The sequence below is a fragment of the Melanotaenia boesemani genome, chromosome 18 (genome assembly GCF_017639745.1).
Source record: "Melanotaenia boesemani isolate fMelBoe1 chromosome 18, fMelBoe1.pri, whole genome shotgun sequence".
In the NCBI taxonomy this organism is placed as follows: domain Eukaryota; kingdom Metazoa; phylum Chordata; class Actinopteri; order Atheriniformes; family Melanotaeniidae; genus Melanotaenia; species Melanotaenia boesemani.
The window spans coordinates 23,606,851-23,634,004 of record NC_055699.1 but is presented as its reverse complement, the minus strand read 5'-3'; the positions used below and the strand labels follow the sequence as shown (position 1 = coordinate 23,634,004).

The 27,154-nt window shown below is 42.2% G+C and overlaps 2 protein-coding genes across 46 annotated transcripts in view; one reads left to right on the top strand and one right to left on the bottom strand.

Annotated features, from left to right (window-relative positions):
- Positions 1-27,154, top strand: part of LOC121628724 (NACHT, LRR and PYD domains-containing protein 12-like) — a 2,607,341-nt gene that overhangs the window by 458,808 nt on the left and 2,121,379 nt on the right. The window lies entirely within an intron of this gene.
- Positions 1-27,154, bottom strand: part of LOC121628726 (NACHT, LRR and PYD domains-containing protein 14-like) — an 829,387-nt gene that overhangs the window by 47,509 nt on the left and 754,724 nt on the right. For 3 of the 45 annotated variants that reach the window (XR_006008232.1, XR_006008231.1, XR_006008233.1), the window contains exons 12-14: positions 26,777-27,009; positions 23,569-25,357; positions 3,766-3,937 (exon numbers count right to left, since the gene is read on the bottom strand). The exons of the other annotated variants lie outside the window; for them this stretch is intronic. The gene's annotated coding sequence lies outside the window, so the exon portion shown is untranslated. The remainder of the gene's footprint in view (positions 1-3,765; positions 3,938-23,568; positions 25,358-26,776; positions 27,010-27,154) is intronic. 45 annotated transcript variants of the gene reach the window in all.

The window sequence follows — 27,154 nt, the reverse complement described above, 5'->3', positions numbered from 1 at the left end:
TTTTTTTACAACCATGCAAAAATTTTTTTTTTAAATACTCACGGATTTAAATTTCTCAGGCACACCTTTTGCAGGATGAGAAAACTTGGTATAGAAACTACAAACACAGTAATTATTTGTGAACATCAATTACTGCTGCAAAATCTTTATGGCTTCATGTTGAGCTCATAGATCTCTACTCGGGTAATGTAATTTACCTGTTAGCATACAGGGCAGGGAAGTGAGATCTCAGGTAATTACTCAGGACACCTTTGGAGACATTTCAACAGCAGATTTAAGTGTTGAGAGTGGAAAATGTTTGGCTTTGGGGTACTTTATGTAACCACCATGTGTTAATAAAAGTAACTAAAACTTTGTCAATACAGAACAGAAATTATAAAAATACCTCATATGATTCACTTTAGTCATCCCTTCCTATGGGATCCCTGCTGACGCTTTGCTGCTTCGCTCTCCCCTCTGCTTGCATTATTCTGTCAATATTATTAATTTTCTCCTCAAGAAATTTATTGGCAACGAATCCTGGATACTAATTAATCACTGGGATTGTATTTGTGGTAGATTTGGTTGGATACTATTATTTTTTTAAGACTTTTACAATCTTGTTAGTGTCACATCCGCGTGTAGAAGTAGAAGCCTATCGACAGTTACTCAGGAGCTAAACCTAACTAGCTGCAAGATAACTCCCCTCTCTACAGATGACTATTACAAACTTCTACAGAAGATCAACATGCTGGAAACAGACTCAAAGTTTCAAGGTGAATGATGAAGTGAATGAATTGTGTGAAAACTATACAACTTTGCCATTAATAAAACAGCAGACAAAATTTTGCTAACACACAGCTAATCAGCACAAACGTGTGGGCTGGAAAGAAACAGGAGGACGGTGTACAAGGTAATAACTCTTTCACTGATAGTCCTCCCTGGAATGCTCTTGGTGCAAAGCCAAAGTGTAAATCATCTCACAGGAGGACGAGAACAGTCAGAGCCAGTTTGCTGAGATTAGCGATGCAACCGGCTAGCCTGCTCTGCCGTTCAGACAAGGTACCTCCTCAATCCCTCTCTCTAGCATAGCCAGTTGTCAACAGAAGAACTAACAAGTTGTCTCCTCAACAACCACACATGCACCTACAGAACAGGTTTGCTCCACTGCTTCAGGATTCTGGATCTACATCTGATGACAGGGATGGAATCTCCATACACACCAGGGTAAGACAAAAAAACAACTCAGAAAGTAAAAGGCACCAAGAAAAGCAAACAGATGGACCTCAGACTCTGATTTTTGGTGACTTTGTTTAAAAGAAGTAGGAACCCTGGTGGAAAATGTACTAAAGTACTGTGCTTTCGCAATTGATATGGTATCAGATGTGAGAAGCAAAATTACAGAAATTGTGGCGGCACTGTGGAAAAACCTCATACTGCACGTGGGGTTGAATAATGTTGTGATGTTCACTGAACGATCATTCGTGAACTTGTTTATATTTTGAACTGAACGTACTGTTTTTCTGCCTGATGAACGTTATTGTGAGTGCGCTTATTCTGGCGTTTGTGAACGGCGTTCTTTCACACTTGAACTTAGTTCAAGAGTGCCAGATTTCCATTAAGCCTTCCAGGCAAAATCCCAGCTAAAACACAACGTAAACAGGCCTTAATATATAGGTGAAAAACTCCAAATCTGGCAACACCAGCCACCACAGAGCTGCACCGCGCATGCGTCATCAAATTGCAAAACATGGAGGCAAAATCCAATGAAGGCTTCAGCACCACCTCTACCTCAATGATCACTACAGCATCTTCGTGAGATCACTCTAAATAATTTTTTGCAAAGGTCAGTGATGATCCAGGAGGGAGAAATCTGGCTTTTTTTTGTGTAAACTTTGCCTGCCGGATGTCAAGCAGCAACTCCGGACACCAACAACTTCAACAGCAAACCTGAAACGGCAGATTGAAATAAAGCACCCGGCTAGCCTTCTAAGGTATGTGGACTAAATGTCACTAAAAACAATGTAAAGACTTAGCAACTGCATGCTAAAGCAAATCCTCTACCAGTCAGAATTAAATATTGGCATACAGTAGCAGCAGCTCAGTTGTCTTCATTTCCCGGCACAGCTGGAAAGCTTTTGCAGTATGTTATTGGAGACCTGCAGCCTTTGAGGAAAGAGGAACCCTCAGCTCTTTATAAACTTGACAAATGCAAAACTATGGTCTTTCACGTACTTTTTGTTTTGTTTTTATTTTTTTATTTGGGCTGAATGTTGCACTTGTTATGACCCAAGATCTAGACCTTTTCTTTGGAAAAAAAGTCCAATACAATTTCAACAAGTTAAATACAGTCACATAAATTGAAAAGTGACTCAATGAAAAGATAAATAATGCTTAAATGATTTGCACTTTGAAGTACATCCTTGATTTCTACTCAGCCTGGTTCCTACCTCAGATAATTTAATAATTCCTCATTAAACAAAGACATTCAAGCATCAAGTTTTCCTCATGTTTTTATACTGTAGGAGTGAAAAAGCTGCAGCTGTCTACGAGCATGGACTGAATGGGTGGCAACAATAGAAAAAAGCCATTTTTCTGAGGGTAATAGCTCACAGCAAACTGAACGCTGCTGCTCGAGTCCTCACTAAGGCCAAGAAAGTAGATCATATAACTCCAGTCCTCAGATCTTTACATTGGCTTTCTGTCTGTCAAAGAAATGATTTTAGTCATCCTGTTAGTTTATGAAGACCTGGATGGTTTACTAAACACGTTCAGGATCTTCTGATCGTTATAAACCAACCAGATCCCTCAGGTCATCAGGGTCAGGTCTACTTTCTGTTCTCAGAGTCAGAACTAAACATGGAGAGGCAGCGTTTAGCTTTTATGCTCCTCACATGTGGAACAAACTCCCAGGAAACTGCAGGTATGCTGAAACTCTCAGCAGTTTTAAATTAGGATTAAAATCTTTTCTGTTTGCTGCTAACTGTTAATTTCGTACAATGGAGCTTTATTTCTGCATTTTATCTATTTTATTTTAGCGGTTTTCTTTCTGTTTTCATTTAATTTCTTTTAAAGTTTTCCTTAATGCACTTAATATTGCTTCCTGCACCCCGCTGTAATGCTTTTAATGTTTTATGTAAGGCACTTTGAATTGCATTGTACATGAAATGTACTTGCATTGTCTTTGATGATACAGAACATGTTAATGCAAAATACAAGTTTTTAAAACTAGCAACAGTTTTTTCTCTGGAAAGAAAGGTGGACAGGAAAGAACTGAAGCGGAGCCTGAAAAGTTCATTTAAGGGTTAGATACCTCTATACATATGCAAGATATCTATACATATATAAGATTTCTTCTGTACAGAGAGGAGTAGAGGTCAGATCAACTTAGAGCAGAAGCCCAGAAGCTGAGGAAGGGAAGCTGGACTAGAACTGATGAGTTTTAAACAACCAGTTTATCCAGTGGGATCAGACCAACAGCACACATGTTAGAACCATATCTGAACAGTCTCTGAGTCTTTGAGGTCATACAAGTTTTCTCTCCTGTGTTTATGGCTTGAGAGTCAGTAAAGAATAATCTTTCCTGGATACTTGTTTTATAATATGTTTTAAATCTGTAGACTAAAGAAAAAATTCTTGACAGTTGGAAGGAAAAAAACAGCAAGAAGAGACATAAGATTTTTTTATACAAATGTGTAACAAGTGTTTATTAAATCCACTGTGACCCAATGCTAAAATATGTTTAAAAATCAGTATAAAAAACTACAACAGCTCCAATGAACTGACCTCAGAGTCTCCAGTCGACAGTTTGGACTCTCTAGTCCATCACACAGCTTCTAACTTCTGAATCTTCCAGTGTGATGTTACTGAGTTCTACCTCTGTCAGATGGAGGGGTTGGACTTCATAGCTGAGGCGATAACTTCATAGTCAGCCTCAGAGAGTTGGCAAAACTCAAGTCTGTAATCAGAGAAAAATTGAGTCAGTTTTAATGAAGGAGGATCTGAATTATTAACAAACTGACTGAATGTGACAAAAACAGCAACATCATTTTGTGAACTGTGGAAGAAATTTTATTTATGATGCTCTATATATAATATTATAATCACACATATAATTACTTTACTATATTCATTTACACTTTTTACATGTACAATTTTACTCATCATGCTTTTATTCACTTTTAAGGTTATTCTCTTCACATGTTCTGTTAAAAGTTCACTACAAGGGTAAGATGACCTTCATCTGGTCCTGCCCCAGACTCTTAGTCAGACTGGTTCTGGTGGAGACACAACTATGTGAGGTTGTTTTGATGCCAGCTCTTGGAGTTGTGTGTCCACCCAAGGTCTTCAGGAATGTACAGAAATGTAGAAAGAATCTCCTCTTGCCTTCCCAGGGTTTCTCTCGACTTCACGCGAGTCGGGACGACCATTCTCATTACTTGCAAATAATTCGTTATTCAATACTTCTCCTGTAATAAACTTTTTTATTCTTTTACTCATTCCAGACTCTTGGTAATTTTTCTACAACAGAACATCTGTTCTTTATTCCTGTGATTCATCTTATCTCGTCTCTGTTTGACATGACACACATAAATCTCTCCAGTTTCTATCAGAGGCTGCAGGCTTTAAACCTCTCCTTTGTACTACAAACTGTTGTGTACAGACCTTTTCTTTTATATAGATGTGTACATTTTTATAATTTTATACTTTACACCCTGTAAATACTGTTTATGTTCTGTCTGTTTTTGTGTTTTTCTTTCCAGTTGTTTTTGTTTTGCATTTTCACTCTAAGACAAATTCATTCAATGTGAAAACTTAGTTAACCATAAAGTCCCATTCTGATCCTGATCCTGGTCGCTTAGAACCAGAACACATTCAGAATCTTCTGGTTTATTATGAACCAAGATCCCTTATGTAACCCCCATGTAAATATGGCTGTGATAAACGGTATAAAAGCTTCCACAAATGTGTTAAAATGTCCATTTGGGCAGTATGTTTTTTTTTCTGGTGAATAAATTGTCAACAATTGAAGGGTTAATTCTTCTGGACGCGCATGTAAACTCTTGACCAATGAGATGTTGTAAAACGGTGCATTGTCCCGCCTACCACTTCCGTCTTGGAGTGTGGGCCTTTCACTCCATCTTTCCGCCACGAACTCTTAAGTTGGTTAAACAAGGAGATGGAGATTCGCAGAAAAAAGGTACAAAATTATGTTCAGTGAAGAGTTAAGAGTTATTTGCTGATGTTGGATTATGTTTAAAACCTCTTACAACAAAAAGGGATGCAATTAGTTTAAAAATATTTATTAGCTTTGGTTCTTTCTGTACTTTTAATCAGAGGAATTCAAAGGTTCCAGGCAGAGCCATTTTGTGCTTCTGCATTGGGTGTGTCCCAAACCGCGCACTTCTATACTTCGAACACCACATTTAAGTGCTTAGTGCGCTGACACAGAAATTACAGTAAAAACTCAGTGCACTGAAAGTACCCGGATGCTGCCCTAAACTCGGCCAAAAATCTAGTGCGAAACGATGGACACCATAGACATAATAAAGAATAGACGCCGCATTAGCTATTGGAGCACGAGAAATGCGGCCGCCATATTGGACCGGTAGCTAATCAGATAGTATGCAGCCAAACAAGATGCCAGAGTATTGTGCAGCATATTCCTGTTCGAATTTGCGGACCGTCGAAAACAGGGCACGTGGGATTACTTTTCACAAGTAAGTTTGAATACTACTATTGGTCATATAGTGTGAATCGAATATTACTGTGCTGTATTTATGCCCATTAGTGAAATCGTAGCTAGCTTGGTAGGCTATGTTTAGTGCCGATGTTCAACAACTGAGACTGCATAAATCATAGCAATGCCTTAGATTACAACTGACACAACTGTAGAAATTTAACCAATATTACTAGTATATCATATTGACAAGCACTGGTTTCACAGCCTGTGTTATTCACATGTTTCACCATCAGTAAGCTACTCTTCGTGACTCAGTCCCACCCCATTTACTTGAAAATGCAGACAACTGAATATCTGAAAAGTTTCCAAATAAGTTTAATCACAAGTTTAACAGGGTTGGTTCATTATAGTTTTGCATCACAATAGTAGTTTTGTTAAAGAATTATTGTAAGATGTTAGAAGGAAACAAATAAGCTTGATCATATTTGTGAAATGTTCTTGTGCAGTGTCCCTAGTTTCCCGTATTCATTTTTTAGGTTTCCCAAAGACAGAGACTTTTGGAAGAAATGGGAAGTGGCTTTGAGGAGGGAAGGATAAATAAATAAATACGTCCAGAAGAGCTGACGAGAACGTGTCTGTGGCCTTTCAGGATGAGCCGACAACTGACACCTCTCAACCACAACCTCAGCCTGATGAGGTGAGTATTTTTACTGTTGACATCATGTCATAATGGCCCTGGAGATATAACAGCAGCATATCACAAATTTTGGTCCTGCTGGCACTCACAAATAAACCCATTCATTCACAATTAAATACTATTTAAACATGCATTCCTGGCACACACACACACAGTACTGGCAATAACTTTCACAGGTGAAGACTATAAGAAATAATGTGGGCCATACACTTGTGGTGTCAATGTGATGTGTGTGGAGTTAAATATCACTCAAACCATGTTCATTCATCCCTGTAGGATCACAGTTACGCTCTGCCTGCTTCTCCCACTCTTAAGAGAAGACTTGAGGAAACTCAAGCAAGGGTGGAAAGCCTGGCGAGAGACAAAAAGAAAGCCGTGGCCAGGGAAAAGAGGGCAAATAGGGCAGTAAAGTCTCTTTTGGAGGATTTGAGGGAAAAGAACCTCATTAATGAAGAGCTCAAAGAGAGGCTTAAATTTTACTCAGGTAAAACACAATTAGCTCTTTAAAATTCATGCAGATGTTTTTTTTTACCTTCTTCACAGTCTTAAAACTCCTTAGTTATTATCTAAAGGGGATTTGCCAATTTTTGCTAATATAATTTCAGACCTTCAGCTCGACTTCATGGCAAAGCAGGGCCATGAGTATACAAAGGACTACAGGGAGTTTGCGCTCACGCTCCATTTACATGGTCCAAAGGCTTACAACTACCTCAGAGAGACTCAGCATTTCCCCCTCCCACATCCACATACAATACAGAGGTAGTTTAATGTTGCCCAATTGAATATTTGAATATTACTGATCCAAACATGTTAAAAAGCTAGTTCTCAATCTTTATTTTTCACAGGTGGCTGCTTTCGGTGGATGATAAGCCTGACCTAAACAAGATGATGCTGGATATGCTAGCAAGAAGATGCAAAGCAGGCCAGACTACATATGGATGTGTCGCACTCATGCTGGATGCCATGGCCATCAGCATTGGCACCCATAATTATAATATGAGTATCAGGAGCAGTTCGGTGATATTCCAGACTCCATTCATCATAAATACAAAAGTTTGTACGTAACTTCATACTTTCACAGATTTTACAGTGCTAAAGCTGAAATTTGCTGTAGTACAAAACAGACCTTTAGAAATAAGGAAATCAAGCCAATAGTGCTTGAATATGAACTTATTGAGCATATAGTTTAGCAATAAGTACTTTGTTCTCTGTATACTTTGAATACATGAGGATTTTTTTTTTTTTTAAGTATGTGATACTTAATGAAATCCTGTAATGATCGTCAATATTGTAAAGAAATTTATAGAGATACTCATCAAGGAATTATTTAAGTGTGCTTAAGCAACAATGAGACTCCTCACATCCCCCCATATGAAAAGAACATGTGGGGGACTGACTAACGGTGTGTTGACTATAAACAGCATGGGGAATGTTACCCTTAAGGGAGATTTCTGGGTCGACCGGAGTTCAGAGGAGATACCTTGTTTGTCTGTGTGTGTTTTCTTTGTCCCTGTTTTCCAGAACAAAAGAAGCCACCAAATGGATGGGTGTCACAAGGAGGGGGGGTCGACATCTGTGATTGCACTCAACCAGACTTCTGCAACTCCAGCATGAGTCAGCAAAACTGTGTAGATTCAGACCCCTATATAAGGATTTCAGGATCAGTTAGAGGGAGTTCTGACTGTAACAGCAGCAGACTCCGTATTGTATTAGTCCAGGGGACAGACAATACGAATCCAGAATTCTGTATTTGCACATTTCTCATATCAATTGTAATTAATAAATTAGTTAACTGAGAGAAGTAGTCTGTCATATTTTGATCCATCAAAGAACACGCAGGAGAAGACCCTAAAGAGAAAGGTAGAAAGAAAATGTGTGGAACAGTACCTTATTAATTAGGAAAGTGGGAAATTAGTACCTGCCTATTTTAATACTGTGGGAAGAAGTACCTGTTCTTTATTACTTGTGCATTTTTAAGGTTTTCTCTAACAATATCTATTTATAGATGATCGACAGGCTATTTGATCTAATGACTGGGCGCAATCCTCGTGCAAAAGGATTCAAAGCTCCCTTCGGTGCTCTAAATTGGGTGGAGCGAAAAGCATTTTTGTCAAGAGCCAGGGAGTACTTGCTCACTTTAGTGACAAGAAATGGAACACCCCTTCACAGATCCAAGAGGTCTAATAGAATATCGCTTGTTGTTCATGCATGAAAAGTTCATGACATGAGTTTCATGTCGCACTGTTCCCTTGTGCATAGAGTTCCTAAGATGCTGCGTTCTCTATATCAGGTTGATATTATGTCAACGTTACCATGTTTTTTCCTCAGGTTTGTCTCTGTTCATAATGTTCTGTAATCAGTCAAATAAGTGTCTAATAAGGTAAGAGTATGTATGTTAACATGATACTGGTTTGTAATGTTTTTCAGTGTTCAGATTTATTTGTTGGAATTTGTCCTGTGTTCAGTGTGTTTCAGGTCCTGAATGCTTCTAAATGGTATGTATAACACAAGATCAACGTTATGCAGATGTCAGAAGGATGGTATGTATGCTCATCATCATCGTTTGTTAAAATGCTTTTCAATATGCAGTTTTGTGCTTGTTAGAATTGTCTTGTACTTAGAGTATTTCAGCCCAGGTTCTTCTAAATGGTATGTATTACACAAAATCAAGTACATTATAGTGTCACAATTGTACTTGTTGCACGTGTTCTTGTTCTCAAGTTCTCCAGGTTCTGCAGTTTCATTGTTGCCTGAATTTAACAGGAATTTCACTTCACCACTTTGAATGAACTAAATTTCGTGGTGCTTTTTTGGGTGTCTTGTTTTCCAGTCATCAGAGTAATGATATTTTTTTCTTATGTAGGTACCTGTCTGTCATTGGATTTGTCATCAATATTGACACTCTGATGCTGATGATTCCTGAATTGCTCCAAGTACAGCGGTATGTGCTCACCTACAGGTTCAGCCAGGATCACTTGGAGCTCCTATTTAACTCAGAGCAGCAGGTTGGCTTGATGTTATTTTGATTACGATAAATTCCGATTACAATAATTAAGTAAATATACTTTATTAATATCTTTATGTTATGTCTTATGAGTAATTATGTATTGTGTATCTGTTTTCAATACTAGGCGGTTGGAATAACAACCCATCTGCACACCAGTTCCAGGCCATCTTCCGCCGTCTAATGGTCCGGTGTGGTGTCTCACAATGTGGCTGCTCAAGATGACACTGTGTCCCTGTCTGCTGTAGAGATGTCCACAGCAGAAACTACAGAGGAGCACCCATCTCCATTCGCCAACATTTCGGCTATCTTGTGTGACCACAGCTATCTTCCCACTTTGTTTGATGGTCTGGTGGAAAATGCTCTGGTCTACAAAGCAGGGTTTGTAGTCCGGCAGATTCTCCGAAAGCTGTCCTGTGAAAGCCGTGCAAGCTTGGTCAGAGATGCTGTACCATCATCATTTGATGAGAGCTACCACCTTTTAGCCCTGAAAAACAATGGCAGCCTTAGTAATTCCATCACATGGCACAGTGAAGGTTTGTTTGTTTGTTGTTTTTTCTTTGCATATTGAAGTTGCTTTGTTATTTATTTTCTTTATTCTTCAAAGTGTCTTTTCGCACTGTGTAGAGCATTATATAAGTATATTGTAATATTATCAATATTATTATGATTTTAAGGTGCTAAGAGCTGCAGAAAGGGTCATTCGCCAGGCTTCAACAAAGGAAGCTCCAAAGGTGTCAACAGTCACACACATAGTCCGGGAAGAGATTGGAACGGACAATGTTTTTCTGCTTGGGGAGCACATTGAGGAGACACAGTTTGGTATTGACAACCATCATTCCAACTTGTTGTCATTGGTTGTGTCTGTGTTTCTCAATATAAGGCTGCACCACATTGCCAAACTGACCACCCTTGAACTGCAAAAAGGTAGCACAAGGAAAAAAATGAGCAAAACAGTCCTCTTTCAGGGGTTTTAGCTCTAAAACGTCTGTGCGATACTTTGTACATTTGTAAATATGGTTTGAGATGAGGATGATGTGTTCATATGTTAACTTGAGAATATACATGTACATGACATTTTATTCTCTATGTGCTTTGTACAGCCTTAAAAGCTTCTCTTTTTCTCTGTGTAGTAAATCAGTTCTCTGACTGTTGTATACATTTTCCATTTCTCTGGCATAGATCTTTAATCTACATTTGTATGAATGACATTGATACGCTGTATATGATTTGTATGTTTTCCTTTTTTCTAATCATACATCTTACATCCTATGTACATATATAATTGATATTGATATGCTGATGTATTCATGTTTTCCTCTTATTTAAAATGTATATATGTATATATAGAGATAGAAAGAAATAAAGATAGATATAGACATAGATACAGTAGATATAGAGATAGATACAGTAGATAAATATACAGATAGATACAGTAGATAAAGATATAGAGATAGATATACCGATAGATAGATACAGTAGTTACAGTAATAGACAGATATAGAGATAGATACAGATAAATTACATATATATGAATTAAACTGATAGTTCACATTTGAAATGTATAAATTTTCATTTTCTTATATCTATTACGTTTTGTGTAGAAATATGATGTATTTAGAAATTGTTATATGTATATCTTAAAAGTCTAATCGTATATTGTCTCCTAATAATGTTGTTGACTTTGCTGCTTTTCTATTATACATTAGTGTGTGAATATATATATATGTATATATATATATATATATAAATTTTTTCTTTGTTCTGTATCATAATTACATATACGAAATTTGGACCAAAACGGGGAAAAAAAAACTTGAACATCAGTTAAGTATTCAGTTACAACTGATTTCATGCGCAGACACTTTATCGCGCCAGTCATTAGTAGAGTGTGTACCGGTCCAAGATGGCAGCTCTACGGCTAGTCAGGGCTAGTAGCAGTAGCGGTTGATGCGGCGTCTGATGATGGACACTACACGCACTAAACGGACGCCATCTTGCTGACGTAGTGGAAGGGGAGGGACTTTCTTTTTTTTTTTTTTTTTTTTTTTTTTTTTTAACCTGTCTTGTCCAGCATCGTTGCAAACAGAATGATTGTCTGGCTGCCGTCTGGTGCTGGGCAATTTTACTCTATCAAGCAGGGATTTATACTACATGTATAAAGTCCCTCTTGATGACATGAAAAACTTTATTAAATCAGACTCTTAATGCTGGACTCGACCGGAGGGGACAGAGAGAGAGAGAGAGAGAAAAGAAAGTAGAAAGAAGAGGGAGGGGAGAGAGAGGGACAGAAAGGGTGTGGGGAGTGCGGGTGGGGACTTAAAACATCATACAGAAGACCATGTAATCCATACTACTTACAACATATATAGCTAAGATCATCGTAGCCAGTAGGTCATTACACAACTAGTTGATAATAGTAACAATAATAATAATAAGAGTAAGAGTAATAATAATAATAAGAACAGAAATAATAAAAAAAAGAAAAAAAAAATATGATAATAGATATAAGTGAAACTGCTGTATTCAAGAACACGCGCAGAGAAACCTGTGTGGATGTGTTGGAGAACTCGGCCACACGGCGACGCAAAGACTGTGTGGAGACGTTCAGGAAGGAGTGACCATGCAGAGTGATCATGCAGATGCCACCTCACTTGAACAGAGGCCAGAGTCAGGCCAGCGGTCCCGAGACCCAGGCCACCAGCCCCCCCCCCGCAGGCAACAGATCCCGACCGGTCCACAGAGACGACCACTCGCCCTCCCAGGAAGGCAGCAGCAGGAGACCCCAGCAGGAGCCGCCCCGCGGACACAGGGCACCGGCCCCGGCGGGCCGAGGGCCAGCAGTCCCCGACCCCCCGGGCACCGGCCGCCCGGGACAGACGGGGCAGAGGGCCCGGGCCCAGGAGCGCAGAGACAACCCCCCCCCCCCCACAGGCCGAGGGCCAGCACGCCACCCGGGGGACCCGGCCCGCCCAGACGGCCACCACCAGAGGCCAGCCCCACACCCCAGCGCCCAGCCGCACACCCCGAGAACCAGTCCTGCCCCCCCCCAGACCAACACACACACACACAAACACACACACTCTCCTTCCACTCCTCCATTCATCCTCCTACGCATACACCATTCAACCCTCACATACTCTGTACTCCCACACACACACACCATCCTTCCACACACACACCATCCTTCCTCCCACACACTCACCATCCTTCCACCATACACTCTCCCACACCTACCCCATCCTCCCACACACACATCATCCCTCCACCACTCATCCTCCCACACATACACCATCCTCCCTCTCATACACCATTCATCCACCTTCACACCTCCCACACACACACACACACACCATCCTTCCACTACCCATCCTCCCACACATACATCATTCTCCTACACATACACCGTCCTCCCTCTCCTACACCAAACATCCACCTTCACGTACCCCATCCTCCCACACACACACACACCACCCCTCCATCACCCACTCTCCCAAACATACACCACTCCCCCACACACACCATCCTCCCTCCCATACACCATCCATCCTCCCGCACACACACCATCCTTCCACCATCCATCCTCCCACACACTCCCCCATCCCTGCACCATACATTCTCCCACACATACCCCATCCTCCCACACATACATCATCCCTCCACCATTCATCCTCCCACACCCACACCACCCCCCCTCCCACACACCACGCATCCACCTCCACACACCCCACCCTCCCACACACCATCCCTCCACCACCCATCCCCCCACACCCACACCACTCTCCCACCCACACACCACCCCCCCCCCCCCCCAACACACACACACACCATCCCCCCACCACCATCCTCCCGCCACCCCACGCGGGGGGACAGCCCCAGCCAGGAGGCGAGGAGACACGAGCCGGGCCCCCAGCCCCCCACCCCGCCCCCCACTCCCCACCCCCAAAACAGCACCTTCCCCCCAGGGCCAGCAGCCAAAACCCCCCGGGACAGCCCGCCTACGCCCCGGGCCAACGCGACATGCCACCCGGCCCGCCCCGCCCCCGGGCCATCCATGGAGACAGGGGCGCTTGAAGACCCCATCCCCCCTCCCTCCCCCACTAGTGATGGAATATATTATGTGCTGTTTGCAATTAAAAAAAGAGGGTTAAAATTGGGGGGCAGTAACTGCATTGAGGAGGGGGCGGGGCCACCCGAGCAGTCCCACCCACCTGACCTCGCATGTTCCACCCCCCAAAACGTGTTTGTATGTTGCAAATGTTATTTGTGCTCAGTGACTAAGTGGAATTAAAAGCTGGGAGGCATGCTGCCGCTCAGCGAAGCAACGGGGCCATTATGATGACCCCCCCTGCCCCGCCCAGCGCAACAAGCACACCTCCCACAGCCCTACCTGTGTATGTAGTGAAGAGTGGGGGAGGGGAGGGGTCAGGAGATGTAGGTCCAGAGGGGAGTAAGCCTCCCCCCTGGAAGACGACCCGCCAGTGGCTTAGGGCGCCCCCGTCCCCCGCCAGCCCCGAAGGGTGTCACAGGCCCGGAGCAGGCACCCCAACCCAGGCACGCCACGAACCCCCCCAGGGGCCAGCCACCAGCCCAAGGGGCCACTTTCCTCTTTCTGAGTGGGAGGGGGGCGAGGCAAAGGAAGGGAACCCCAGGCCCACGCCCCCAACACCCGGCCAGGGCGCCCCCCAGAGGACACGTCCTAACCCCCCCTTTTTTTTTTCCCCCCAGCCACTCACACACCCTCTCACACACCTCTATACACCAACACCTCAATACGTGCACATACCTCCACACACACACTTCACGCACATACCTATAAACACACACACCGGTGCCCACATACACACACACTCTCATACCCCTCCATACACATACACCATTACACACGCACTCACATACATACCCGCATATACACACAAGCACCTCCATACATACTCACGCCTCCACCCACTCCTTCACTCCTCCACACACACCTCGACCTCCACGTGCACACACTCATATATACACACCTTCACACACCCCCACACACACATCCCACATAGACCTCCACACACACACCCGCACACCACTCACACACACATACACGCACACACCTAGACCTTCATACACACCCACACACACATACAGCACACACATCCCTCTACACCCACCCACACACCAGCATACCTACGGACACACACACACACACACCCACCTATATACAAACACACCCCCACCCAGGTTCCGGGGCTGCGACCAAGCACCAGGGCACGGACCAACCCCCGGCACGGCACATCCAGACGGGCCCAGCCCCCCCCAGCAGCGGCAGACCCCCCACCCCCAGGAGAGGGGGGAGACCCGACACCCCAGAGCCCGGGGCCCCCACCCGGCCCACCCCGGGCCCGACCGGCCACCCGGCCAGGGGCCGACGGACACCAACCCAGGCACCCCGGCAGCCACCCCCCACCGCCACGAGGCAGCCCCACCCCGGGGCCCACCCAATGCCGCCCGCCCAGACCGGAACCCCCAGCCGACCCAGCAGCGGAGCAGCCGAGATCCCCACCCAGGAGACAACCGGAGACCCGAAGCCACCAGGGACCCCCCACCCATATCCACCCCCATCCAAGCAAAGCCGCAATCCTCCACCTACATTAGGTGATGTAGCCAGTCACAGGGGACCAGAGGGAATGAAAGTCATCTGATTGGTTCCTGGAGGAGGCAGACATTGTCTCAATGCTGATGTGATCTAACAGGAGATTTCTAAACTGCTGGATAGACAAATTATTCTTATCTTTCCAGTTCACAAGAATAGTTTTCTTTGCGATGCATAAGACTGCGAGGACCAAGTTTATGGAGTGTATTCCTATGTTAGTGTCACCCAGGTCGCCCAGTAGGCAAAGTGTGGGGTTTGCAGAAAAACTGGTTTTAAACCATTTTGAGAGATCTTCACACACCTTAATCCAGAACCTTTGGACAGGTGTGCAGGACCACAGCGCATGGATGTAGCTATCAGAAGTGTTCTCAGAGCAGTGTGGGCAGATATCTGATGGTGAAAGGCCCATCCTGAACATCCTGTGTCCTGTATAATGAGTTCTATGGAGAATTTTGAATTGTATTAGTTGTATATTTGAATTCTGAGTCATTTTAAACGTGTTTAAACATATTTGTGACCATCTTTTCTGATCAAAGTTATTAGATAAATCATCTTCCCATTTTGAAGTTGGGAGAGATATCCTGTCTTCTAGCTTTGCAAGTAATCTATATATTTTTGATAATAATTTTGGAGTATTAAGATTCAAGAATTCTGCTATTCTGACAGGAAGCTGCAAGTCTAACTGTACAGGGGTATACTTCTTACATATAATTGATTTTAGTTGGTGGTACTCTAAGAATTTATTGCTGTTGATTCCATACTGTGAGACAATTGTGTTGAAAGATACAAAGTTTCCATTTTCTATTATCTGTCCTAACTGTTGTATTCCTTTAGTCTTCCATTGAGTGAAGTTTATCATCTTTTTGTTCTGCAGGATGTCAGGGTTGTTCCAAATGGGTGTAAGTCTACATGGAAAGAGGGAAGATCTGGTTATCTTACAGAATTCCCACCAAGCCATTAAGGAAAAACGGATGTTAAGGCTTTTAAAGCACTTATATGGTTTAATGGTTGAGCTGATGAACGGCAGGTCAGAGATGACTAAGTCCTCACACAAAGCCTGCTCCACATCTAACCACGGCTCATCCAGATAACTGGGTTTGAGCCACTTGGAGATGTACTGCAGCCTGTTAGCTATAAAGTAGTGATTAAAGTTTGATAGATCCAGTCCTCCTCTATCTTTAGTCTGCTGTAAGGTTTTAAGACTAATACGTGACGGCTTGTTTTTCCAAAGAAACTTGGATATGAAAGAGTCCAGAGATTTAAACCAACTGGTGGAGGGTTTAGTGGGTATCATTGAAAATAAATAATTAACTTTAGGTAGAATCATCATCTTAATGGTGGCAACTCTCCCCATTAGTGAGATGGGTAAGCGCCTCCACCGTAAGAGATCATCTTCTATTGTTTTTAGTAGCTGAACATAGTTTAATTTTGTTAAATCTGATAATCTGGGGGAAATATTTATACCTAAATATCTAATGTTTCCTGTCTGTATTTTGATATTAGGGATGTTTTGTAGGTCACAGTTGATGGACATGGCTGTAGTCTTAGACCAGTTAATAGAATAATCAGATATTGATGAGAACTTATTAATAACTGTGATTGTCTCAGAGAGTGATGTTTGTGAGTTCTGAAGGAAGAGTAATACATCATCTGCATAAAGACTTATTTTATGTTCTATATTTTTGCCCTGGATTCCTTTAATTTCTATATTTTGTCTAATAGCAGCTGCTAACGGCTCTATGAAAATGGCAAAAAGTGAGGGGGAGAGTGGACAGCCCTGTCTGGTGCCTCTCTGTAAGCGGAAGCTTGGAGAAGTTTGATCGTTGGTTTTCACACATGCATTTGGGTTATTATATAATATTTTTATCCAATCTATGAAAGCAGATCCAAACCCAAATTTGTCTAGTGTTGCAAATAGAAACTTCCAGTTTACCCTGTCGAAGGCTTTTTCTGCATCTAGAGAAATGATTGTGGATTCTAGATTATGTAAAGTAGAGTAATCTATGAGGTTAATTAGTCTACGCGTGTTAGTAGATGAATGTCGACCTTTTATAAAACCTGTCTGGTCCGGATGTATTATAAGAGGGGTTATTTTTTCTATCCTTCTGGCAAGAGCTTTACTAATTATTTTCAGGTCTACATTTATTAAAGATATGGGACGGTAACTGGATGGAAGTGTGGGGTCTTTGCCTGGTTTTAGCAATAGTGTTATATTAGCTAAGTTCATATTTTGCGGTATTTTTTGTTTTTCCTGTATTTCTAACAACATATTATAAAATGTAGGAGCTAGCGTTGTCCAGAATTCCTTGTAAAATTCTGCTGAGTAACCATCTGGACCCGGGGCTTTATTGTTGGGCATATGTTGGAGAGCTTCGTGGAGTTCATCTACAGTAATAGGTGCATCTAAATTTATTTTATTTTCATTTTTTAGTTTTGGTAGATTAATGTTGTTTAAAAATTGTTCAATATGTTCATCTGTTGGATTAATCTGTGATTCATATAATGTTTTATAGAAGCTTCTAAACGTGTCATTTATCTTGTCTGGGTCATGGCTGATGTTTCCGTCTTGATCTTTAACAGAGGAGATTGTTGTTTTCTCCTTGTTTGTTTTTAGTTGATTTGCTACAAACTTCCCAGATTTGTTACTATGTTCAAAGTTCTCCAAGCGAAGTCTTTGCACTAAAAACTGTGTTTTTTTATCTATAATTTCTTTAAGCTGCAATTTAGTTTTCCTTATATTATTCATTGTGTGCTCTTCGGGGGAAATGCGGTAAGGCTCCTCCAATGATTTAATCCTGAGTTCTAATTCTAAAACTCTTGCTGTTTCCTTCTTCTTCTTATGTGAGGAGAAGGAAATTATTTTCCCTCGCATTACTGCTTTTCCTGCTTCCCAAAGGAGACACGCTGAAGTTTCAGGCATGTCATTTTTTTCTATATAAATTGACCATTCTTTTTTAAAATAATCAATAAACTCAGGATCTTTCAATAAAGAGGTGTTAAATCTCCAGCTTTTACCAATCGGTTTATTATTTTTGTTTCTCAGAGTGAATGAAACTGGTGCGTGATCGCTGATGCTGATTGGATGTATCTGAGTCTCTGAAATGTCGCCCATTAGTGAGTTACTATTTAAAATATAATCTATTCTAGAGAAGGAGTGGTGAACTGAAGAGAAGAAGGTGTATTCTCTTAGTTTAGGATGGTGAGAGCGCCAAGCATCGCAAAGACCAAAATCCTTCATGTACTGTTTGATAGTTTCTGACGACTGCCAGACTCGATGACTACCTGATGTGCTGCAGCGATCTTGTTCAGTCAAGACTACATTAAAATCACCAGCTAGCACTATTCTGTTATCTGAATAATTCTGGAGTGTAGCAAACAGGGAGTGGAAAAAGGAGGGATCATCTGCATTGGGGCCGTACACATTGGTAATACATAATTTGATATTACAAATAGATAATGAAGTTATCAGAAATCTGCCTTCCGGATCCACTACTGTGCTATCTATGTCAAAATTTAGTCTCTTATTAATAAGAGTAGCTACTCCTCTCTGCCTAGAATTATAACAAGCTGAGTAAACATGAGGAAACTGAGCTGTTTGAAGAAGGTCTATGGTTGAGTTTGTTAAATGAGTCTCTTGTAGTAAGACAATGTCAGCCTGCAGCTCCTGTAATTTATTAAAGATCTTCAACCTCTTCTCCCTGGAACCGGCTCCATGTACATTCCAACAGACGATTTTTAACATGGTTATTGTGAACGGTTTAATGCTTCATGCGTGTTACTGACGCGTGTGTCTTTGTGCGCCCCTCTTGCGTGTTCGCGCGTGTTTGCATGCAGCCTGATTGCGCGCGTTTGTCCGTATGTTAAATGTCCGTATATGTAGTCTACCTTAATGCGTGTTCTCTCATACATAAAACGCGAGTGTTTATATGTATCATGTATGGTGCAGCTGTGCGTCCTGACGGTGTTGCGTGCGCTGCTGATATTACGAGCTGGATTACAATTAACAGTGAAGACGTGAAATAGAAAGATAGTGAAAAGTGAAAAGTGAGAAGAGTGGTAAAACAGAAAAAAATACATCGATCTAGGTGTAGAGGCTGTGGTGAGACGAGCAGTGTGTTCTACTGTCAGTGATCTATAATGGCGAGTTAAGAGTGATCATTTGGAGAGATTGACTTACAGCACCTGGGATCAGAAGAGCCATGGAGTGATGTCCGGGTCGCGGTACAGTTGTCCATTAATAAACAGTTTATCCACCGCGATGACAGCGCGAGCGCCATTGGCGATCGATTTTCTCCTGATGGGAAACAGGACTCTCCGTCGGTCCAGAATCTCTCTCGGATATTGGTCGTTTACTCCGAAGTTGGTCCCCTTCAGTTCGCGGCCCTGGTTCTTCACCTGCTCCTTCTGTTTGAAGCTGACGAACTTCGCTACTATGGGTCTTGGTCTGCTGGACCCGGGTTTCCTCCCGCCGAGCCGATGGATTCTGTGAAAGGAGATGTTTTTTACCGTTTCTTCCGGGAGCTTCAGGTGGGTTTTGATGAAATTTTTCACCGTGGTCTCGGGGTCCTCCTCCGTCTGCTCTGGAATCCCTGCAAACACCAGGTTCTCTCTCATGCTCCGCGCCTGCAGATCGATCACCGTTTCCTTAATCTTCTTATTTTCATCTGAGAGACGGGTCAAGCCCTCGGTGAGGGATTTTACCGTCTCTCTGAGACCGGCATTTTCTGCAGCCAGACTTTCCACCTGCTCCTGGCTGAATTCTAATGATTCACGTAGCGCCTGGAACTCTTTGTGGAGAATTTCTACCAGACTCAAACGGGCATCAAAACTACTGAGTTTCTTATCTATGGAGATCAGAACATCTGTTGAGTCGTTCCCCGTTGGTGAAATAGCTCCAGGTGAATCCTCATTTCGCTGTCTCTTGGACTTGGATGAGGTGGAGGGGGTGGAAGTGTTGTTTGGTTTCCCCATGACGATTCTGTCGTAACAACGATCTATAAAATCTGTCAGGCTGGCCAAATCCTCCCCGCTGTGCTCCAGAGTGTACCTTTTAAAGACACTATAGTCCTACTTTAAAGAATATTTTGATTAAGTTGGCAAAAAAAACAATCGAATGAAAGTAGAAATGTTTGGGCGCGCCTAGTTTGAATCTGCCGTCTCCCCCGGAACTACGTCACCTACAGCATTAGCGTAGGGGAGGGACTTTCAACCAGTTTTTCAGAGCTGGCAGCCACCGACTCAGTGGTACCAATGCAGTCGGAGGGTATTTTCAACTGTTGTAAGTATGAAGATATTTGATCAAAATTCTAATATAAACTGCAGCATGCTTCTTATTTCTTCTATCCCTGATGACAGTTATGGATCTGATCATTTGTTGGAGGCTGCAGTTGAGTTAGCAACGTAAATGTTAGCAGTTTTATAGCCAATTTTGCGGATGTAGATGGGCTATAAGTATGAAAAATTATTAATACTATAGTGACTACAAACTTTGTCACTGAGAGGAGAGCACAGGGGTCTGTCTGACACCCTTAATCCAAAGACAATCCATAGTCTTTACTGCAGTTTAAGGGTGTTTATTGTATATAGTTGGACTTATCAGATGTTACGTGTTACCTTATCAGTAAAAACCCTTTGCGGTAAACTTTTAGCGGTAAATAGAAAATATCGGCACCATGCCTCAACCCTCACTCTCTTTACCAAGCAAAAAAAAAAAAACACAGGTAGACACAGGTGATATTAATTAGACAATCACTCAGCTCCAGTCACACACACACCTCCAAACACACAAACCCTAGTGACAGGAAATAGAATAACACATCCTTGCCTCTACAAATACTATAGGTTCCGTATGTTTATTCATGATTGTTGAACCTCCAGATTAAGCACTGCGGGGTCTCTGGCGTAAACGAAATGGTCCTTGATCTGAAAACTGATTAGGAAACACCACTGGTTAGAGAACCGGCTCGTTTCGATGGTACCGCTGACGAAGCCGTAGCTGATTGTACATCATTTTAGATAAGCGTCTGCAAAGTACCCATAAAGTACATAATAATGTTTGCTTTTATATAACCTGCCATTCTGTGTTCACCGTAGGTCACTGTGGCATCAAACTACTGAGCCAGCAGTGGCACTGAAGCATTTACCACCTGCGGCTACGACGCTGCTGTGGAGAAGAGGAGGCGGCAAGAGAGAAATGTTTTAATAAAAATTTTAAATAAAATGTTTTCTGCATCCGTTTTAACGTCTTCATTACTGCATTTCATATTTTAAATGATGGTTTCTAGTATAATCGGTTTCCTGTTGCAGATGTGAACGGTATCAGTGTAAACACCAATGAAAACAGATGTATAATGTAACGTACTTTAATTCAGTTAAGATATCTTTGCTTATTTAAAAGCTGTTTTTAGTGTTTTAAATTGCACTTTATACTAACAAGTATGGGGGAGACATGCAAAGACACATGAACGTGTGTTGGTGGTTTCTATTGTTATCAACTGAGCTAGATTAATACAGTGGAGGCCACAGTTCTTTGTTTCACTAATGAGGCCTTTTAAAAGGCATTTAATAGCATAAAAGTATGATGACATGCAAACACGTATGTTAACGTGATTTTGGAAGGAAAAAAAAAAGTATATTAACAGCGCGGCGCTGCTAAGCTGGTACGTCACTACCAGTAAGTGCAAAACGTTAGTGCTCAATTTGGATCAGGACTTACCCACGATAGTGTCACTATAGAAGGTGGTGCTTAGTGCGCACTACGCACTACCTTCCAGTGCACTCATGTAAGTGCGCGGTTTGAGACACACTCATTGTCTTCCTGTGAGATCGGTGAGCACTTTGATTCATATGTTTGTGGTTTATACAGTTTTTGTACAGTTGTGATGTTAATGTAAAATGTGAAACACGTAATTGTAAAAAACGGTTAAAAAGATTTACCGTGTTTTGTTGAAACAAATATTTTTTTTTTGCTGTTTTGATAATATGCCAACATTTAGATGGTGTTGAGAAGAAAGGTGTGTATGAGACAAAGCATATTTTAGATTTTGCACAATTTTATTTTATTGTCAACATGTCAAATGTTACAAGAAGTGTTTATATGATAAGTTGTGTTTTGTAATTAGGACACTTAGTGTATTTATGACACTGTTGTTCACAGGTCAGGTTTTTTTTCCACCTCTTCCTTCCCTTATCGGGTGGATCAATGTTGATGGCGAGCCAACCCCGTGGATGAACCAGATGGCATTTACCTCTTCTGCACGGTGCAGTGTGGTAGGACAATTGCAACAACAGGAAAAAGGGAAAACCCTTTCCCCACCGTAATGCAAATTCTTTCCCCCCTCCTTGCACATACATACACCTCCTACTGAGACTTTTGGACGTTTACTTGAAGGCCTTAAAGACGTTTGCGGACTTTACATACTTTCACTCCAAGGAAGTGGATTTGGTGCGGGATAGTGGAGGATATATTTCAAACAAGGGTTTTGTTGCGCTGAAATGCTATGATTCATGTTCTGTGAAGAATATAATTACAACTGAAGCTGTTCTTTTTGATTAAGCTGGATCTGTACAACTAGATGGGTGCACCCTGGTAGAATTTTATAGTCACTCCTTGACTGTGATAGAGTTGATTATTGACTATTGGTACCAAAGGGATCTTGACTTGAAACAATTTTATTTGTTTCTTTCCTTTCCCTCCTTGTTTTCTTATTGCAAATTTTATATTTTTCTTTTAAAATAATACAACCCGGGAATTTAAATTTAAGCTTGTGTACGAGTCTCATTCTTTTCACTCCTCCTCTAAGTAGCCGAACCTCGGGCCCAAAACTCATCTAAGTTCCTTAACCCTTGGTGGAATTTAACCTAGTGGATAACTCCACAGTAACAGGAGTAAGTGTTACACTTAGGTCATCAGGGTCAAGTCTACTTTCTGGTCCCAGAGTCAGAACTAAACATGGAGAGGCAGCGTTCAGTTTTTATGCTCCTCATGTGGAGAAGAGGATTTGCTTCCATGATGTGTCCACCCAGACTTCAGCAGCCTGGTCCCTGTAATGCTGCTGCAGTCATATTGTGAATCCACAGGAGTGGAACATCTTCATCTGGTACCAGTGTCATACTTTGAATGTAGAAGACTGAGCTGCATCATGTTGTCAAATCCTGGAGGATTCATGTGTTCATAGATTTAACTTTTAACCTACATCAGTTATCAAGTGACAGCTGTGGTTCAGTGATGATCTTCACTGAACTTCTGAACTAAAAACTGGAGGTTGAAGCTCAAGGAGCTGCTAACTTTCATCCTTTCATTGTCCAGAAAAGTGTTAAAAAAAGAAAGAAAATAGATAAAGTTTTGTGGAAAAGAAGGAAACAAAACATTAATACAGTTTAATTAAATTCTTCTTCTTTATAGTTAAGAAGTTCTCTAAATATTTTCATATTTCCTCTTTAATTTTCTTCTTTCCAGGTTTAATCTTGTTGTGTTTCTCTGATCATTTCAGATGATCTGACTAATGACTGATGAAGTGAGAAAAACTCCTGATCTACTCTGACTGATAAAGTTCATGAACACATTAACTCACCGAAACTTCCTGCAGTTCCTCACAGCTGGGATCAGTCTTCGTCGTCCTTCATCTGTAGTGTTGTACTTCATCAGGTCCAACTCATCCAGAACCTCCTCTGACATCTGCAGCATGTAGGCCAGAGCTGAACATTGGATCTGAGTGAGTCTCTTCCTTGACACTTTCTTTGACTTCATAAACTCTTGAATCTCCTGATAAACTGAGAGGTCGTTCATCTCCGTCAGACAGTGGAAGATGTTGATGCTTCTGTCAGGACAGATGTTAACAGTGTTCATGTACTTCAGGTTATCTATGGCTCTCTGGATGGTTTCTGGACTGTTCTCTGTCTGACCCAACAGGCCTGCTAAGAGTCTCTGGTTGGACTGCAGAGAGAGGCCATGAAGGAAGCGAGTGAACAGGTCCAGGTGGCCATTTTTACTTCTAAAGGATTTTTCCATGACACTCTTGAAGAAGCTGTGCAGAGATGAGTACCTGCAGTATTGACGCAGGAATTCCTCCACCACCTCTGTGTTCTTGTTGATGTAACTGTGCATCATGTAGACTGCAGCCAGAAACTCCTGAACACTCAGATGAACGAAGCAGTAAACTGGTTTCTGGAAGATCACACACTCTCTTCTGAAGATCTCAGTACAAACTCCTGAGAACACCGAGGCCTCTGTGACATCCAGACCACACTGCTCCAGGTCTTCTTGGTAGAACATGATGTTTCCTTTCTCCAGATGTTCAAACGCCAGCCTCCCCAGCTTCAGAAGAACTTCCCTGTCAGTCTCTGTCAGCTCTTGTGAACTCGTCTTATGTCCCTCATGGTACTTGTTCCTCTTCCTCTTTGTCTGGACCATCAGGAAGTGTGAGTACATGTCCGTCATGGTCTTGGGCAGCTCTCCTCTCTGCTCTGTGGTCAACATGTGCTCCAGAACTGTAGCAGTGATCCAGCAGAAGACTGGGATTCCACACATGATGTGGAGGCTCCTGGATGTCTTCATGTGGGAGATGATTCTGCTGGACATCTCTCCATCACTGAATCTCCTCCTGAAGTACTCCTCCTTCTGGACATCAGTGAAGCCTCGTACTTCTGTTACCCTGTCAACACATGTAGGAGGGATCTGATTGGCTGCTGCAGGTCTGGAAGTGATCCAGATGAGAGCCAAGGGCAGCAGATTCCCCTTGATGAGGTTTGTCAGCAGCACGTTGACTGAAGACTTCTGTGTGACATCAGAAACAACCTCAGTGTTGTTGAAGTCCAGAGAAAGTCTGCTTTCATCCAGACCATCAAAGATGAAGAGAAGTTTCCAGACAGCCAGCTGCTCTGCTGGGATCTTCTGTAATGTTGGATGGAAAACATGGAGCAGCTGGAGAAGACTGTACTGATCATCTCTGATCAAGTTCAGCTCCCTGAATGAAAGCAGAACCACCACACTGACATCTTGGTTCTCCAAGCCCTCTGCCCAGTCCAGAGTGAACTTCTGCACTGAGAAGGTTTTTCCAACACCAGCGACGCCGTTGGTCAGAACCACTCTGATTGGTCCATGTTGGTCAGGTAAGGGTTTAAAGATGTCGTGGCACCTGATTGGAGTGTCATGGAGGGTGTTGATCTTGGAAGCGGTCTCCAGCTGCCTCACCTCATGTTGGGTATTAACCTCTTCACTCTGTCCCTCTGTGATGAAGAGCTCAGTGTAGATCCTGTTGAGGAGGGTTCTACTTCCTGTTCCATCAGTTCCTTCAGTCACATGTTCACATCTCCTCCTCAGACTGATTTTATGTTCATCTAAAACCTCCTGTAGACCATCTGCTGGAAACAAGAACAAAGAGACAAAAAGAAAATAAACCAGATGATATTCAACATAATTTCTTTTTTAAGCTTCATTTTGCAAGATGTTTTTTCCTTCAGCCGAGAAACTAAACTCAAACCAGAGATTAAGGTAGAAGTTCCAGACGTCCTGAGAGCTGAACACAGACTTTTAAAATTATGATGGACTCTTTTTGTTGTTTGGTTGAGCTTCCAGCAAAGTTTCTATCATTTCAATCAGAATCAATATAATCCCATGTTGCTGACCTGAGGTCAGTTTATGTTTTGTTTCTAATTTTTGACCATTTTGAACCAACATTTTTCTAACTGTGATGCTGTTTCTCTGTCTGTGATGAGCTGGATCAGCTGAGACAGAAACCTGCAGCAGGTCATCCATCAGAACCACACAGTGTCTTTATTTCTTCCTCCTCAGCCACACATCCTGAATACAGCTGTCCCTGTTATCTGTAGAAACATGTAGATACCAAGTTTATATGAAATAAACACAGCTGCACAGCTCAACTTCAGTTTGTTTTAAACTGGACAAACACAGAAATAATGCTGCAGTTAAATACTGAGGTAGAAAACAGCTGATTCACCTGAGAAGAGAAAAACTGAGACAGCTGGTGGTAAAACACTGACCTCTGCTGGACAAACAGGATACAGACTGCTGCTGTCTGATGACAACAACGTCTGGTTATATCACAAGTTCATCCACTGAACCGTCCACTGCCTGAATGTTGGAGGCCAACATCACATCAGCTCCATCTACTCATTAAACTCCTCAAACTCAGAGCCTAAGCCACTTTAAAGCAACACTACTGAACTTTGGCAGATTATTTTATTTTGGAGCATCCTAACAACGACTAGTTCAGCATCATTCTTGCATCCTGTCTCTTCTCTGAGATCTCTCCAGCCAGTAGGTCAGTCTGATGTTGACTCTTGTTGTATCCCCTGGTCTGTCAATTTTTCTCTTCTTTTCCTCTCTTTCTCTTATAATGTCTTCTTGCATTTCTTTGCTGAATCATGCTGATGGGTGTTTATATCCAATGCCAATGTGTTTATATCCAGGTGCTTGTGTGTGACACTGCGTCGTAAAGCTGTTACATAAAGCTAGGAGAATAAAAAGGTTGGAAAGTTATGTAATCAGTTCAGGGGGTCTTTGGAGGATGAAGGCTGATTCTAGCTGCTCTGACTGGCCCTGAAAGCTGATTGGTTCATGAACACAGAGACAACTGGAGCCATCAGAAACCATCAAATATGGAAGATAAATGTATGAACTTGGATTTTTCTTCAAGAGAGAACACAGGACACGTCTTCCAGAAAAGGTCTAACAGATTTCACTGAGATGATCTTTATAATGATCTGAAACATTTAACAACACGTCTGAGTTAAAACAAGATCTGAACAGAAATATCTGACCTGCTACAGTTCTGCTCTGACCAGCGGTCTGCAGTCCAGTTCTGGTTCTGGGTCTTTTCCCACACTGGGGACAGAAGGATCCTCCTGATGAAGCAGACTGGTCCCAGTATGAGCTGATGCAGCGTCTGCAGAACCAGTGTCCACAGCTGGAAGAGACTGGATCCTTCAAGACGTCCTGACACAAAGGACAGCAGGACAGCTGCTCTTCCTCACAGACACCACTCCTCTTCCTCCTGTGAAAACATTTCTTCATCATTAAAATGTTTTCCTGACTGTTGCTGAAAATATCAGGAAGTGTCGACCCTGTCCAGAAGCTGTGACGTATCAGAGGACAGTAAAAGAGTTTCTAGGTTTCTGTTTGGATCCAGCATTCAGTCT